This window comes from Lutra lutra, chromosome 14 (assembly GCF_902655055.1).
Source record: "Lutra lutra chromosome 14, mLutLut1.2, whole genome shotgun sequence".
Lineage (NCBI taxonomy): Eukaryota > Metazoa > Chordata > Mammalia > Carnivora > Mustelidae > Lutra > Lutra lutra.
In genome coordinates, this window is record NC_062291.1 from 18,937,055 (window position 1) to 18,953,943 (window position 16,889).

The 16,889-nt window shown below is 38.8% G+C and overlaps 1 protein-coding gene across 1 annotated transcript in view; it reads right to left on the bottom strand.

Moving 5' to 3' along the window:
• The window catches only part of PCDH15 (protocadherin related 15), a 1,821,443-nt gene that overhangs the window by 1,537,023 nt on the left and 267,531 nt on the right, over positions 1 to 16,889 (bottom strand). The gene's annotated exons all lie outside the window — the stretch shown is intronic.

Below are 16,889 nucleotides of genomic sequence, written 5' to 3' on the forward strand. Positions count from 1 at the left end.
CTCAAACATACATATGACAATGATTGAAAGTCTCCTTTCCCTACAACCATATTAATATTTTACTGTGCATCTTTCCAGACTTTGCATTTTCCTTATTTACATGAATATATGTTAACATGAGATCTTTTTCACATAAACTGAATCTAATTATATGTGTCCTTATGAAGTTCCTCAACTATTGTTTAATGGCCATACACATTTCCATGAATGGATATGAATAAACTTATTCAAACTTGATATAAATGATAAATAACTAATTTTTAGATCTTTGCTTTGCGGGGGATTAAAAGCTGCAATTTTGTATAGGTTAATCTTTGTGCAAACATAAGCAGTTTTGTAGAACAGATTTCTACAAGTGTTATTATTCAATTAATGACTGAATTTGTGTCTAAAATTCTTCCAAGCAGAGGAGTGCTTTGACTTTTAGTTTTGACCATCAAATCCTTGTAAATGTTACATGAATAATTTAAATAAACTATATGGTTTAAAAACAAAAATTGTATCTAGTTAAAACTTGACAAAATATCAGAAATGCTTATCCTTCTGAACTTTTTCTCTGTCCTCTTCTATCACTCCTAATAAATATATTTCCAAATTTGTATTAATTTAGAAGATTTTTTTAATGAAAAATACAGATAGCTTTTGAAATGACTTAGCAAATATCAATCACCTTAATATACTGAGTCAGATGCTCCATCAGCATGATGTCAGTTAAACAGTCATTTATAACTTAGCGGAAAACATATAACAATGTAGTCATGTCTTAAGAACAGGCAATACAGTTGGATTCTGGGAAGATGGGGTCGGAAGCCTGGAGAATCTGTTTCCCCATCTAAACAACTATAGCAATGGAAAAATGAATGTGTTGCCAGGATCCTGGAATTCTGGTGTCTATGGAAGGCTTGGAACATCCAGGAGAAATGTACTTGGACAGTAAATTAATTTCAGTCCATTTCAGCTCTTAGCATAGTAGCAGCCACTTACCCCACCCCTCAACCCATGGCAGGCAGCTGTGCACCTGTTCTCCTGGAGCACCTCTCACACAGCCTGTGAGAGTCAAGGTGAGCAGTCAAGGACCCTGCTCTCTCTGGAGAGAGATGGGCAGCCACTGTCCTTGCAAACCCCAACACCCTCGATCTCAAGTGACCTACAGAGGATTTTAAGGGCAAACGTCCTTTTTCCCTGTACATTTTGTGTATTTCTTTTTCCCTATTGGGAACCAGACATTAAGGGCTAGGGCGTTCACAAGCAGCTATGCATCAGGGTAAACTGGGAAATCACTGTGTAAGCCCCGGGAAAGGTGCACGCTTGGAAAAGACTAGGACAGCCTGCAACTGAAACCACAGAGTGATCTGCACAAAGGGCCTACAAAAACCGAAAAACAAATATAATAAATCAAAGCGCAAACCCTGGTGAAGGAGAGAGATCTGGCTTCCATATTTACTACTTCATTAGATTGAAAAGTCCAGTTTTAACAAAAATCAAAATGTCTACAAAAGAACAGAAAAGTATGGCCCATTCAAAAAAAATTAAAAAAAAAAAAACAACAACAAATCTGTCCCTAAAGAGAGCTGAAGGTGGCTCAGGGAGACAAACACTTTAAAACAATGGTCTTAAGGGAGCTGAAAGAATTGAAGATGTGGAGAAAGGCAAACAAATGATGTGTGAACAAAATGGAAATACAAGGAGAGCGAAAACCTACAAAGAAACCAAAGCAAAACTTTGGAGCTCAAAGGCACAATAACTGAGATGAGAACTTTATTAGGATTCAAAGGCAGATTTGAGTAAGCAAAACAAAGAATCCATTAATCTGAAGTTAAAACAATGGAAATTATCAAGGCTGAGGAAGAGAAAGAGAAGAGATTGGAAAAACAAAACAAAACAAAACAAAAACAATGTGAACAGAACCTAAGGGGTCTGTGAGACACCGTCAAATATTCCTACATATGCATTGTGGGGATGTCTGAAGGAGAACAGAAAAGGGCAGAGGGAATATAGGAAGAAATAATGATTTAAACATTATGAAGTTTTATGAAAGGTATGAATAGAAATGTCTAAGAAGCTCAAGAAACTTCATGTAAGATGAACTCAAAGAGATCCACACTGACAAGCATTATACCCCTTTTAAATTTTAATTATTTTACTTTTTGAGAAAAAGAAAGCAAACATGAGGGGAGGAGGTGAGTGGGGGAAGAGGGCAGGAGGAGGGAGAGAAAAATCCTTAGCATACTCCACCCTCAGCATAGACCCCAAGGGGCTCAATCTCCGGACCTTGAGATCATGACCTGAGCTGAAATCAAGAAATAGGATACTTTACCAACTGAGCCAACCAGGCGACCTTCATTATGCCCACTTTTATTTTTGAGTGGGGAGCCCAAGGCGGGACTTGATCCCAGGACCCTGAGATTATGTACTGAGCCAAAGGCAGACGCTTAAATGACTGAGCCACCCAGAGGCCCCACGTCTCCCCACTTTTACTAAGATGTTCATTTGTTTATATGGCTTTGAGTTATTGTCTAGTGTCCTTTCATCTTAATCTACAGGACTGCCTTTAGCATTTCATACTAGGCAGATCCAGTGGTAATACTTTCCATAAGCTCTTGTTTATCCTGGAATGTCTTCATTTCTCCCTTACTATGAAGGACAGTTTTGCCAGAGAGAAGTTCCTTGTTGACAGTTTTGTTTGTCTGTCTATGTATCTATTTAAGCACTCTGAAAATATTAGCATATTATTTTCTGGTCTCCAAACTTTCTAATGAGAAATCTACTAATGATTGTATTGTGGATATTTTGTATATGATTGCTTCTCTTTTATTTCTTTCAAGGTTCTGTCTTTGTTCTTGACTTTTAAAAAATGAGTATAGGGGCACCTGTGTGGCTGAGAAGTGACTGCCTTCGGCCCAGGTCATGATCTCAGGGTCCTGGATCGAGTCCCTTATCAGGCTCCCTGCTCAGTGGGGGGAGGGGGTCTGCTTCTCCCTCTTCCTCTGTCTCTCAAACCATAAAAATAAATATTAAAAAAGAAAAGAAAAAAAAAAGATGATAGACTTAAGATGGGAAGTAGAGACTTTTACAATAATAGCTGGAAACTTCAATACCCCACTCTCAATAATGGAAAGACCAGATTAAAAGGGACGTAAGGAAATAAGTGGCATGAATAATATGATAAACCAGCTAGATTTAACCAACATATACGGAGCACTTGATGCCAAAACAACAGAACATAAAGCAGTCTAAAGTACACATGGGGGCATTTTCCAGCTTAGGGCATGCGTTGTGGTAAAAAGGAAGTCTCAACAGAGTTAATGGAAAGATTGAAATACCAGAAAATTCAAAGTCGGTGGGAAGTAAACAATTGTTGTTGTATTACTGTGCTACTCAATTCCTTTATTTCCTTCTATGTCTTTGAATCTGGTTACTCTATCCACTATTAAGAATGGGATATTAAACAGTAGATCAAAGAATAAATCAAAAGGGAAGTTAGAAATCAGTTAAATGAAAACAGAAATATAGTACACCAAAACTATAGGACACAGCAAGAATGGTGCTAAGGTACTAAGGTGCTAAGCTGTAAGTGCTTAGATTAAAAAGCAAGAATGATCAGGGAACCTGGGTAACTCACTTGGTTAAGAGTCCCAACTCTTACTTTTGACTCCGGTCATGATCTCAGGGTTGAAAGATCAAGCCCCACATCAGGTTTCCTGCTTGGCTTGGAGTCTGCTTGAGATTCTCTCGTTCCCTCTGTCCCTCCCCAACTCACGCTACCTTCTCTCTCTCCCTCTACCTAAGCCCCTACCCCTGCTCTTTCATCTCTCCAAACTAAATCTTAAAAAAAAAAATCTCAAAACTACCCAACTTTTTTTAAAAAAGATTTTTATTTATTTATTTGATGGACAGAGATCACAAATAGGCAGAGAAGCAGGCAGAGAGAGAGAGAGAGAGAGAGGAGGAAGCAGGTTCCCTGCTGAGCAAACAGCCCAATGTGGGCTTCCTCTGCTTTCGGCTCAGGACCCTGAGATCATGACCTGAGCCGAAAGCAGAGGCTTTAACCCACTGAGCCACCCAGGTGCCCCAAACTACCTAACTTTTTAACTTAAACTAGATAAAGAGCAAACTAAAGCCAAAGCTAACAGAAGGAAATAATAGAACAGAGATAAACAAAATGGAGAATAGAAAGACACAGAAAAAATCAATAAAACCAACACTTGTTCTTTGAAAAGACTATTTTTTTTTTTAAGATTTTATTTGAGAGAGATCGAGAGAGCACCATCAGGGTGAGAAGCAGTGGGAGAGGCAGAAGCAGATTACCCACAGAGCAGGGAGTTCCACAAGGGGCTCCATCTTTCCTCACCAAAATATAATTAAGAATGTACATGCAAACTTTTGCATGTAAACATCCAGGGCATCCTGTATCTCCGTAAGAGTCAAGGGACCTGAAATTAAGAATCAATGCGTAAAATTCACTGAATAGATGATGGTAGATTTTTTTTTTAAGATTTTATTTATTTCTTTGACAGACAGAGATCACAAGTAGGCAGAGAGGCAAGCAGAGAAAGAGGAGGAAGCAGGCTCCCTGCCAAGCAGAGAGCCCGATGCGGGACTTGATCCCAGGACCCTGAGATCATGACCTGAGCCGAAGGCAGAGGCTTAACCCACTGAGCCACCCAGGCGCCCCGAGATGATGGTAGTTTTAAATTTTTTTTTTATTTTATTTATTTCTTTGACAGAGACAGATCACAAATAGGCAGAGAGGCAGGCAGAGAGAGGAGGAAGCAGGCTCCCTGCTGAGCAGAGAGCCTGATGCGGGACTTGATCCCAGGACCCTGAGATCATGACCTGAGCCGAAGGCAGAGGCTTTAACCCACTGAGCCACCCAGGCGCCCAATGATGGTAGTTTTATAAGAATGTTGCTTTTCTCAGAAACCATATTCAGTCTTTTAATAATATCCTGACTCTGTCGTGATGGTCAAAATTACATCATGGGTATCTGTCAAGTGAGACAAGTTCTGGGAAGGAATGGCTGTCATTTAGTGTAATTTACTACCGAACTGGGATTGAAGCTTGTAACACGGGTCTTCACCTAAACCATCTAGGTTTTCTCACCTATAAATGAAGTGATTTCATCCATCTTGAGGCCATATTTCAGAAATACTTTTCTGTGATATGATCATGATGCTTACAACTCTAACTAGATACCCCACAGAGCATCGCAGGTAATTTGTAATTTCTGTGTCTCCATGAACCATCCGTGTACTGGGGATCAGAGGGTCAGGGCCCCTAATGGTGTCCCTCAGCAGTGATTCTATCACCCTCTCTAGGCTTAAGCTACTCACGTTGGCATGCTGTTGTGACAAATCTATCAAGTACTAACACAATGTTAAAGTTCAAAACACTATTTGAGGATAATGAATAATATTACCACTTACATACTGTGTAGTGTGTTCCATGCCCCCGACTGTGTTTTGCACTTTTTTCCCATTTGACCTTCAGAAATGCGTTATGAGACAGTGTGGAAATCTCCACTTTACAAAGGAAATTTTGAGCCTCAGAGACACTGAGGTGCACTGTTGATGAATTTCAGAACTGGGGCTTGAGCTAATATCAATATCCTTTCACTATTCACTCTAAGATATTATTGGCACAATCCATAAAGAAATACAGAAAATTAGATTCTATTTTTAAAAGTAGGATCAAATCCAGTGCCTTCAAGATATTGTCTCTACATTATAATATTAGTAATTTTGAGTCACAATTAGGTAAATGGGATATGGTGAAAAAACCTTTCTGTTCCATCAATTTGAAAATAACATTGAAAACTTTCTTAAACTAATTAAAGTTCTTTCAACAAGATGATTTGTGACTTTAAACACTGCTCAAGATTTTTTGAATAGCTCATTAGCAAGTTCTTTCTAATTTGCTTCTAAATGATATCTCACAGAGCAGGTTTATGAAGTCAAGCGTTTGGTTTTGTACCACAGTCCAAGGCAAAATTCTCACTCTCGGCCGATATGGCAGGGATGGCTAGCTAGAACATCACTCGTGTACCCCTTCCATGGCATGCAGTTACTGCTAGAAAATGGTCCTCCCATTCTCGAGGACATCTCAGGCAGAGGCAAGCACTAAATGCACATACCCAAGACCCTGATGCCCCAGGGAAAGTCAGTTTCTACTGCACTGAGACACTGGAGTCTTGGTGTTCACTGCAGTAGGTAGTGTGAGTTATCAAATATGACTGTTCAACTCTTAAGATTATACCCTAATTAAAAAAAAAAAAAGAAATGAAAATGAAAAATTTAAAAAAAGAAACATGTTCACTAAAAAAATCTGTCTTGCAACTATACCTCTGGAGAGTCACATGGTCCACTTTCCACACTTAAAGGAAGTACTAGAAAAATAAACACGTGTCAACATCTCTTTAAACATTATGGCATTTAAGTCCATGCAGAACAGGCAAAAGATAGGCCAAAAAAAAAAAAAAAAAAAAGGAACAATACAGAAAATGCCAAGACTTACACGTATACAGTCACCTAATTAATGACAGGGCAGTTGGAAAGAATGCATTTTTCTCCCCCAGTAAATTGTGTTGGTTCTTTTTGTTATCCCTACAGAAATCTCTAAAAAATGGTTCTTGACTCCTGTATCACACTATATACAAAAAAATATTCCAGGGACATTATAGAAATAAATGTGAAAAAACATATATGTGTATAAAACATAAAAATACAAGGTAAAAAGTTACAAATATATATATATATATATATATATATATATATATATATATATAAAACACATATATAATCTATAAATATATACAAACTTCAAATTTATAAATAGTAATAGTTATTAATAGGTATAGCTGTTAATAGTAACAGCTAAATATATGCATGATATATACAACTAATACTTACATATAATAAAAATGTTTAAAATATAAGAATATCTTCATGACCCATGATCTAAGTAAGGATAAGCAAACATTTCTTAGAACATAAAAAAACACTAATGAAGAGGAAAACTCATCAACTGCGGTTCAGTATAAACAAAACACCAATAAAAGAGTGAAAGGACACCAGATGGGATCTTTGAAGATCTTTGAACTATCTAGAGAATATACACAAGAACAGAAAGATAATGGGGAATCATGGGAATGTGAACATGTGCTCTATAACACAGGATATCCAAATGGCTAATAATCATGTAATGGTGCTCAGTTTGATTAATCATTACAATAGTGCAGTTTAAAAACATCACAGCATATCTCTAAGTGCTCACCACAAAGGCTTAAAGGAAGCAGCAGGTATATCCAATGACTGGATCTCTTTCAGAGAACATATAGATTGGTACAGTTGCTCTGGGTAATGGTTTACCTAAACTTAATCCACACATTCCCTAGGATCCGGCATTTCCTTCCCTTGTGCACACCACACGCCAATGCATAGATAAGTTCACGAGAAGACATACATAAGGATGTTCATAGAAATACTCTTTAGAATACCTCAAACCAGGGCACCTGGGTGGCTCGGTGGGTTAAAGCCTCTGCCTTCAGCTCAGGTCATGATCCCAGGGTCCTGGGATCAAGCCCCACATCAGCAGGAAGTCTGCTTTCCCCTCTCTCTGCCTGCCTCTCTACCTACTTGTGATCTCTCTCTCTGTGTCAAATAAATAAATAAAATCTTAAAAAAAAAAACAAAAAAAAATAAAATAAAATACCTCAAACCAGAACATCCCAAGTGGGAAGCAACAGTAAAAGGATGAACGAACTGTAGAATTCACAGGATATTGCATGGCGATAAAGTCAATGTACTACAATTATAGCCAAAAGCATGGAGGAATTCCAAAACCACACTGAATGAAATAAGCCATTCACAAAATAGGGCACTCCGTGATTTCACTGAAGTTCAAAAACAGAGCTATTCTAGGGTGTTAGAATTCTGAGCAGTGGCTACCCCTGGTGCAGTAAGGAAAACCGAGACAAGATAAGGCTCAAGGGTGCTCTCAGGTGACATTGTTTCTTTTTATCTGCCGATGCTGGTTACCGATGTAACTTTATACATTTTCTCTGGCATGAAACTTTGTGTTCTTTTATTAAGCAAAAAGTATAAATAGTCAAACGTTACCCCCCCACCCCGCCAAAAAAAAAAAAAAAAAATATATATATATATATATATATATATATATATATATATATATATATATATCAGTTAGCCATGATTCTGCTCTGTGGTTTGATATAAATTTATAATCTGTAACATTCATATTCTAAGTACAAAGTTCAGAAATTTGATAAGCCTCTTCTACCACTGTTTTTTATTACACACAATCTCACTTTGTCTACTGTGCTCTGATTTGATTAAAATGTTCCAAAATAACCTAAGATAAAGGGATATTTGATAGTTGCCAGCCACAGAAAGAACTTTCAAATACAGGAGCAATAATGTCTCTGCAAATGAACTAGAAGAGATAAAACAATATAGGGACTATGTGTACCTCATCAATGTGACATTATCTAAACTACTGAATATGAGGAGATCTTTAGTGGGTTTTTGTTTGTTTTTTGTTTTGTTTTGTTTTTTTATAATTCTCAGGCGTGAGTACAGGACCCATAGGAGAAGGAGGAAGTGATATTTTATCACAGATGAACAGATCTGTGGCTGCACACCAGCAGACTCCAGGCCTAGAGGGGGGATGGTTCACTGAGGCCAAAGATGAGCCCCGGACACAGCAATGGAGGCTTAGGCTTTTGGGGGAAGCTGACAGACAGGGAGTGCAGGAGCGGCTGACAGGACAGACATCCGCAGCTGAGGTCTATCCTGCAGCAAGCTGACATGTCAGAGCAACTGAGCCCAGCCATGGCTCTGAGGGGTCCTTTCTCTCCTTGCACAGCCTGCATCCCCAGGAGTTCGGGGACTGCTGTCCACATACTCACTGTTATAAACAGGATGCCGTGGGTTGACATCCCCAGAGCCTCTGACCTTGAACACTGACCATATTCTGCACATTCCGCTCGATGGGAATGTGGAGGGAGGACGGGACCACTACGTTCTCAAGACAGTGATCATCAGGCGTGCCCAGGGTACACCTGCACATGGTGGCTGTCCATCGCACGTCATATAGTGGTGTTATACTGAATACATGCTTGTTTTTATTATTCTGAGAAAAGAATACTTAAGATCAGGCAATACAATTCGTTTTTGAAGTGAGAGCAACAATCATAATTTGCATACCACATTCACCATGGACCTCGTCTAGCCTAGCTCTGAAAGCAAGTGTCTTCTCTCGGATGAAAATTATGTTGGATAGACAAGCACACCTTAATGAAAATCATGTGGTCCTGCAGGCGGTGGCTAACATAGAACACGGACCATACTTCCACAAAGTAGAATTCCTTTTGTTATAGAAAAATATAAAAAACATAGTAGAAGAAACCACACTGCCTCAGATTCTAAAACACAAAATTTGGCATTTTCCTTAAAATAATTTTTTCAATAAATCTAAGTCTCTAGAGGCCTAAGAAATTCCACAGAGTACATTTTCTTTAGAATAGTAGCATCTCACTCTTTCACCACTCAGGGAAGAAGTATTTATCAAGCTCCTATCATGTGCTGAGCAAGAGACCCGGCTCTGGGAATACAAAAACAGATAGAATGCTATGCCCTTCCTTAATAAACTCACTCTTTAGGGAGAAAGACAGACTTGTAAATAAGACAGCATATTGAGTCCTAGAGCAGAAGCCACAGCTGGCTCTCAGGGAGAACTGACTTGGTCTCCTCTGTGCCTGCCCTATGTAAGCCTCAACAGAGAAAATGGGACCTGATGTGAGTCAGATGTGTTTGCACCCACATTCCCCGAGTGATGAGATCTTGTGTGAACACAGCACACAGTCCGGGAACTGACACAGACATCTTCACAGACCTATTCAGACTCACCATTTTACGTTCTCCTGTGGTTGTGCACGTATGTTCAGGTCTGCAATTTTACCACGTGTGCCCATGCAGGTGATTGTGACTGCAGTCAAGATACGGAAGACTCTCACCACACAGGTACTCCATGATGTCCTCTAACACTACCACTGTCTCCCTGCCTCCACATCTCCTCTTCCTAATATCTGGAAACCATGAACCTGTTCTCTAGCTCTGCCATTTTTGTCATCTAAGAATTATTCTATAAATGGAATCACACACTATGTTAAGTATTTGAGATACATTTTCCTCTCATTAAGTATAATTTCCTAGAGACCCATACACTGGCATGGGCCAAAGTATCAATAGCTACTTCCTCTTCATTGCTGAGTAGTATTTTATAGCCGGAACCCACCATGACTGGTTTAACACTCTACCCACGATAGACACCTGGCTTTGTTTCCCCTTTTTAACTGCTATAAAGTTGCTATGGACATTTATATGCAGGTTTTTGTGTGGATATAAATTTTCATTTGTCTGGTATACATGCCTAAGAACACAGCTCCTAGATCACCCATAGTTTCATTAGATAACTGACCATTTTTGAGAGCCTATGCCATTTTATGTTCCTATCAGCAATACAGGAGTGTTCCAGTTTCTATCCATTCTCACGACATTTATAAATAAATAGGTGGTTTTCATTATTAACAAGTTTCATAGCTGTGTTATAGTCAGACTAAAAATCTCTCCTTTACTGTGATTTTAATGTACAGCTAATAGTAAATAACATTCAATCTTCATCTCTTCCATTTTATATTTAAACCATTTATATTTAAACCATTAATATTTACATTTATATTTAATATTTAAAGATACATTTGGATTTGGATGCATCATTTTTGGGGGCTGTGCATCATTTTATGACATTTTTTGTTCAGCTCTTTTTGTTTCTTCTGTTTCTCATTTTCTGTCTCTTGAAGTTTGATTTTTTTTTTTAGTATTCTGTTTAAATTTATATACTATCTCTTTGTATAGTTTTTATGTAATTTTTTCAGGGATATTAAATATGCTTAACATTTCACAGTCTACTTAGAGTTAATATTTTACCACTTGAAGTAAATTTAGAAATGTAGAAAATTTACCAATGTAAAGCTATCGTATCATGGCTATCCCTCTTTTTGTTTATTAGTTTTCGTATATTGTATATGTGAAAATGTTACCAGATGATTTAACTTTCACATTCAACTACTGCATACATTCTCACAAACTTAGGAGAAATAACAGTTTATCACATTGACTCACAAATCTGCAATTGATGTTGCACTTTTTTTTTTTTTTTTCATTTTTGAAGATCCATTTCTACCTGGGATATCATTTTCTGTCTGAGGAGTGTCTTTTAGTGTTTACTTAGAACAGGTCTGCTGACAATAAACTACTCTAGTTTGTTTTCATCTGACAACATTTCTATTTTCATTAGAAGAATATTTTCACTGGATCTAAAATTCTTTTCCATCAGCGCCTGAAAAGTGATGTCTGGTTTTCTAAGGTTTCTGATGAGCCATCTGAAGTCACCTGAATCCTGTTCTCCCGGGCATATCATTTCCTATGGATGCTTACAGGATTCTTATTCCCATACTTTTGGCTTTCAGCAGCTTTATTCTGATGCACTGGACATATATTTCTTTGAAATTACCTTGTTTGAATTTTGCTGAAGCACTTGCCTATGCAATTTCATATCTTCTGCCTAATTTAGAAAGTTTTCATTTTCAGGTCTTTTTTCCCCTGAGCCATGGTCTTTCTTCTCCTTTTCAAGATTCCTGTGGCATAAATGTTAGAATTCTTGATATTGTCCACAAAGATTTTGAAGCTCTTAATTTTTTCTTTACACGTTTCCCCCTCGCTAGTGCTATAGATTGGAAAGCATCTATTGTTTACTTTCAGGTTTTCTTATTTTTCCCTTATTTCCATTTTTGAGCACTTTCAGTGATTTTTAAAAATTTTTCAGTTCTAAATTTTCCATTTAAAAAAAAATTCTATCAGTCTGCTGAGACTTTGCATTTTTATTTGTTCCAATGGGTTTTGCCATTTCTTCACAGAGTAGTTATAATAACTTAGTTATGGCTCAAATATTTTAGATGTAGTCCTTTTCAGGTTTGACATCAGTTGATTGTCTTTACTTCTGAGAATATGCTCAACTTCTGGGATTCTTTGTAGGTTATGCTGAGAGGGGACAAGATGGCCCATCATGCACCACACTCACCTTGGTAGTCAACCATTGGTTAATGCCTTCTTATGCTGAAGTAGGAGGGATGTGTTCGATGAATGGGTTGCAACAGAAGTAATAGTATCTTTTTTTTTTTTTTTAAAGATTTATTTGAGACAGAGAGAGAGAGCTCATACACACAGTGGGGAGAGGAAGAGTAAAAGAGAATCGAGCAGACTCCCCGCTAAGCACAGAGCCTGACTCAGGGCTCAGTCTCACAACCCTGAGATCATGGCCTGAGCCAAAATTGAGAGTTGGATGCTCAAATGACTGAACCACCCAGGTGCCCAAGTAATGGCATCTTCAAGTGAAGTAGTAGTAAGAGTGCTGGGCACTCTCTCTCTTCCTTCCCCCTGCTTGGACCATCCCTGGTGAAGGAATACACTGCCATGGCCTGAGCAGCTCTTTGGAGAGGTTCACATGATGAGGACTGAGGATCCACAGCCTCTTGCAAACAGCATTGTGTGAGCATGGGTGTGCATCTCCTAAGCCAGGTCAGGCCTTCAGATGCTTACAGCCTTGCCTGACAGTTTAACTGCAAACTGTTCCATCCCACAGGGGCTCTCCTCCCACCCCCCCTGCTAGTTCAGGCAAAAGTTAGCAAAGAGTGCTTCTTCATCTTAACTGGAAATGAATACAACAATTTTTTAAATATATTTTTTTTATTTTTTAATAAACATATAATGTATTATTAGCCCCAGGGGTACAGGTCTGTGAATCACCAGGTTTACACACTTCACAGCACTCACCATAGCACAGACCCTCCCCAATGCTCATAACCCCACCACCCTCTCCCTACCCTCCTCCCCCAGGCAACCCTCAGTTTGTTTTGTGAGATTAAGAGTCTCTTATGCTTTGTATCCGTCCCGATCCCATCTTGTTTCATTTATTCTTTTCCTACCTCCCAAACCCCCCACATTGCATCTCCACTTCCTCATATCAGGGAGATCATAATCAAAATCATAATCATAATCATAGTTGTCTTTCTCCGATTGACTTATTTCGCTAAGCATAATACCCTCTAGTGCCATTCACGTTGTCACAAATGGCAAGATTTCATTTCTTTTGACGGCTGCATAATATTCCATTGTATATATATACCACATCTTCTTTATCCATTCATCTGTTGATGGACATTTAGGTTCTTTCCATAGTTTGGCTATTGTAGACATTGCTGCTATAAACATTAGGATGCGCGTGCCCCTTTGGATCACTACGTTTGTATCTTTAGGGTAAATACCCAGTAGTGCAATTGTTGGGTCTTAGGGTAGCTCTATTTTCAACTTTTTGAGGAACCTCCATGCTGTTTTCCAGAGTGGTTGCACCAGCTTGCATTCCCACCAACAGTGTAGGAGGGTTCCCCTTTCTCTGCATCCTTGCCAGCATCTGTCATTTCCTGACTTGTTAATTTTAGCCATTCTGATTGGTGTGAGGTGGTATCTCATTGTGGTTTTGATTTGTATTTCCCTGATGCCGAGTGATGTGGAGCATTTTTCCAGAATACAACAATTTTTTATTTTGTTTTTAATAATGGGTTAACAGTTACAATAAGAGACAAACAAAATAAAACATATTTAATTCTTTTTTTTTAAAGATTTTATTTATTTATTTGACAGAGAGAGAAATCACAAGTAGGCAGAGAGACAGGAAGCGGGGGGGCGGGGTGGGGTGGGAAGCAGGCTCCCTGCCGAGCAGAGAGCGTGATGCAGGGCTCGATCCCAGGACCCTGAGATCATGACCTGAGCCAAAGGTGGAGGCTTAATCCACTGAGCCACCCAGGGTGCCCCAAAACATATGTAATTCTAACACAACTGATTCATTTTGATATTTGTAGGATAATTGTAAACATTATAGGAAATTGCTTTAAAAGTACTGTAACACTTTAATGAGACCATTCACATTCCTGTCCCTGGTAATAAAGTGCTTTTGTTTCCCTTTCTAGATAGGAGATAAAGCACCATGTGTATACAGTCATCAGACATCTCATGAACACCAAGAGATTTTCCTTAGCAAACTTCAGTAAGCTGTCCCACCCTTGTAAGCTAACTATAACAAACTGAAAATATTTCAGAACAGGAGCTAACACATCCTTTTTCCTGCTGCATAAGCTTCGTTAATTTTGGGGGTTTATTAGATTCTGACATAATGATCCTTAAAAACAACAGTGATCTCAGAAGTTCCACATTGCCGTCTTTTTATTCATGTAGCTCAGACACCAACCCCCGTCTCTAGCGGATGGAACCTTGGCAGCTGGCATAGCAGTGGAGACCTAAAGGCAGAATTTGCCACTTAAAAAGAAATCCAATATATATATATATATATATATATACTCATCCTCTTCAACGTGTTTTGCTATGGCTGTTGTTGGTGTGTGTTAGCATGTCTTTTGTTCGATTCTGTAAAAATTTTATAGGGGGGTTGGAGGTAGGGTGCTTACTTTCGACATTGCTCACTTCTATCTGTCTTTCCCCAGTCTGAAATCAGCAGGACCCCAGTAATGGATGTTGTCTGTATCCCTCTGCCACAGACCACTGGGTTTCTTACCTCCCTCTCCCCCCGCAACCAGTTGGTCATTTGGACTTTAACATTCTTACCCTCCTAAGTTTAATAGTGTTCACCTATCTACTTATTTATTCCAAATTCACGGTTTCCTAAATAGTAATTCAAGTATAAAAATCCTTGCCATCCTGTTACACATGCAGTTTTCTCTTAATACGTAAAGATTAAATCTACTTAGGGCACCTGAGTGACTCAGTCATAAGCATCTACCTTCAGCTCAGGTCATAATCCCAGGATCCTGCGATCGAGCCCCACATTGGGCTCCCTGCTCAGTGGGGAGTCTGCTTCTCTCTCTCCCTCCACCCCTCTCCCTGCTCATGCTCTGTCTTTCTTAAATAAATAAAACATTAAAAAAAAAAAAGAAAGATGGGCTTTGAGTGAAATTTGAGTGCACACTTGTGTACATGTTCTTTCAAGGCATGAACATTTTCTTCAGGTTCTTCTGGTTGTGATCTTGCTTCTGTGTAAGTTATATGTTGCCAGAAATTTCAATTATTCAAGAAAAACTAGAAATCTAAACTCGAACTGAAATATCCTCAGTTTTATAACTGGCCTAACTGGCACCCAGGTGGCTCAGTGGTTGAGTGTCTGCCTTCTGCTTGGGTCATGATCTCAGGGTCCTGGGATCGAGTCCCATGTTGGGCTTCCTGCTCAGTGGGGAGCCTGCTTCTCCCACTGCCTGCCCCTCCCCCTGCTAGTGTGTTCTCTCTCTCTCTAACAGATAAAATCTTAAAAAAAAAAAAAGATTAATTCTGCTTAATGCCTGTGTCTTCTATGTTAGTTATGACTTATAATTGGATATTCCAGAAAAAAAGTTTGATAAAGAGAATTAATACCTTAGAAATCATATCATCTGCCATAAATACAAAACTTACTCCTTCTCTCTTTTAATAAATAGATGACATTTTTGTCAACAGTTCTATCTAATCAACAATAGCAAGGGATATATTTTAAAGGTCCAAATCACATTATTTTATGTTAAATTTTTTAAAAATTTCAGTAGTATTGTCCTAACATATGTGTGTACACGCACAGCCCACGCCCCCCAGTTAGACATATTTATACATTAAAAATGACTACATTGAAGAAGTTCTGCACTGAATTTCCTTAGAAATCACCTTAAAACACTCTGGAAGCTTAAGAAACTCTAAAACCCTGTGTGATCTTAAAATATGTCTGCACTTAGTATTGATTGCTCTATCTACAGAACAGAAAGCTCTCAGAATCACTCAGAAAGGCTTATGTCTGCTAGAGTATCCAGTCTGAATTCTGAAAGGTATTTGCCATTATTTATAATTTGTGGAATGGATAGCTAATAATGTCTGTAATCTTGGTAGTTCTAAGAATAATACTGTAGTCTACACAGTAAGACTTAATCAGTATTGGCTGAAAGCCCTATAAGTACGTATAATGTGCCCTTTCCACAGCTATGAATAACTCTAAGAAAATGTCACTATTTCGCATTTGGATCAGGTGTAGTTCTCACTGAATGCTTTACTGAAACCGTACAAATGTCTTATTTATATGTAGGCAACTACAGGTGGCTCAAGGAGGATGTGTGTTGAGATTATTAATTGGGAAGGCAGACAGATGTTTTTATCCTGGTAGTTTATAAAACCACCATTTACTACTTGTGATAGAGTTTGGAGGGGTTCTCAGCTCATTTCTGAGAGGAAGGAAATGTTACAGGGACATCACAGACATGCCTGTGGTCAGAAGGCCACTCCCTTCTCTTTGTTCCACGGTCCTGCTCACGCCCTCTCTTCCACAGCTCCAGATCTCTGTGTGTCCACAGTGTGTGAGGTAATTATTGATGTAACCTTATCAATGCAAGCATGTAGAAGATACAGATACAGAAACTTATCAGTGCCTGGCAAACTCCCCAGGAGGAGGCCCAGTTCTTCCACTAACATATGAAAGTGTAATCCCGGGTACCTGGCTCTCCACTCACCTTTGGAGGGGCAATTCCACCGCTACAGGGCAGCTGGCTCTCCCCACCCACTGTTTCCAATAAACCTAGAAGATGGTGGAGGTCTCTGTTAAGTGTCCAAGCCATGTAACACATGGTCATCAATAAGGTGTCTATGGAATACCTACAGTAGGCAAGACCAGATGGTACTAGCCCAATACCAAAAAATACACTGGGTAGTGCCTAAAAGAGCATTTCT